A 1,621-nucleotide genomic window follows, 5' to 3' on the forward strand; every position below is an offset into this window, starting at 1 on the left:
GAATCACCCTGTAGAGATTGGTGACTATAATCTGAAGCTCTGCCTACATTCCTCCCCAAGCCCCTATCTCCCCACCTTTGCCCGGGCACCCCTGGGTTGGGCAGCCCTGGGGGATGGGCACCTAGGCAAGGGTGTGCTTGGTTCTGAAAATGCTGCAGTCCCGGTTGTGACCACCAGGTGGTGGAGCAGTTGCACCAAGCCCTGCCCCCAGCAGCCCCAGAAAAACAGAAAATACAAATTAAAAATTCTTTGGCTTGGAAGCAGAAAGTCAGTTGGAGATTCCGGGAGCCTTCTGGCAAATCTGGGAGGTTTGACCTTCTGCCATAAGCAAATCCTAGGGGCGTCCATGACAGGCAAAGAGCAGGGAAGAAGAAAAAAAATTGTAAACACATATGGAAGAAGGAAGGAGAAAGAGAAACGAATTACTTCCTGGGCACTTTGGATTTCAGCAGTCACCTCAAGCCCAAGTATTTTCAAAGCCAGGCCAGGTCCCAGTGCAACAGAATCACCTGGGGGCTTATTTTAAAATGTGTATTCCTGGGCCCAGCCAGGCCCCTCGGCAGGGCCTGGGAAATGCATTTTTGCTGGCACTCCTGTGGTTTCCCACACATGCCAAGATCTGCACACACCAGCATACCAATCCTTCATTTCACAGACAGAGCCAGGCTCCAGAGAGGATGGCCACGGCTCAGGGCGATGTCCCGGGCCCAGGCCTCCCCAATTGGGACAGCGTTTGCACAACACCAGAGCGAAGTGCAGTTCGTTGCACGTACAATTTGGCCTTTGGGCTATTTGGACTGAGGCCATGCCCAGTCAGCCCCTCTCCTGGCTTCCTGTGCTTTAGTTTGGGTTCTTTCTCTTCCTCATCTCTCTATTTGCTATTTTAAAATTCATAATGAGTTCCTGCCCAGAGAGGCAGAGTGAGCACGGCTTCGAGATGCAGGCCTAGAATCCTGGCTCTCCGGCTTCCTGGCCGGCTGCCATCTGGGCCGAGTTCCCCAAGCCCTCTGGGGAGGTTCTGGGAAATTCAGGGTGCAGACACCAACCCACACGCCCAGCACTTCTCAGGCTTCTCTCCGGAACTGACTCAGCGCGTCCCTCTTAACACCCTGGGAGGTGACTCCAGGCTGGCCCTAATTCTGCCTCAAATCCTGAATTCCAGATTTTAGTAGGGATGTGGCCCAATGACAGGCTGGAGGCCATACAGCAGCTGCCCAGCGGCATCAGCCAGAGCTCAGGTTTTGGAGTCTGGTTTCAATCTGGACTCTGCTGTGTGACCTTGGGCGACCTGCCTGCCCTTTCTGAGCCCCAGTTTCCTTGTTGGAGGGAATTAGCACCATTTCTCTCCTGAGCTGCTACTCAGAGTGAGCGAGAGGGTGCAGGCACCATGGTCAGCCCAGACCTGAGCACGCAGCCAGGAGCAGCTGCCAGGAGCAGCTGTCACAGAGGCACAGCCCAGGGGGGCGCTAGGGTGAGGCTGGCTTCACCCCTCCTCACATGGAACTTGGAAGCTGGTCTGCTTGCAGACACTGGGTGGGAGAGTCCCGACTCTGCTCACTTTCCCAACCTGCCTGCCTGCTCAGCTTTGGGCCCACAAGGGACTTCTAAGAGCTGCCGGGAA

This window comes from Cynocephalus volans, chromosome 4 (genome assembly GCF_027409185.1).
Source record: "Cynocephalus volans isolate mCynVol1 chromosome 4, mCynVol1.pri, whole genome shotgun sequence".
In the NCBI taxonomy this organism is placed as follows: domain Eukaryota; kingdom Metazoa; phylum Chordata; class Mammalia; order Dermoptera; family Cynocephalidae; genus Cynocephalus; species Cynocephalus volans.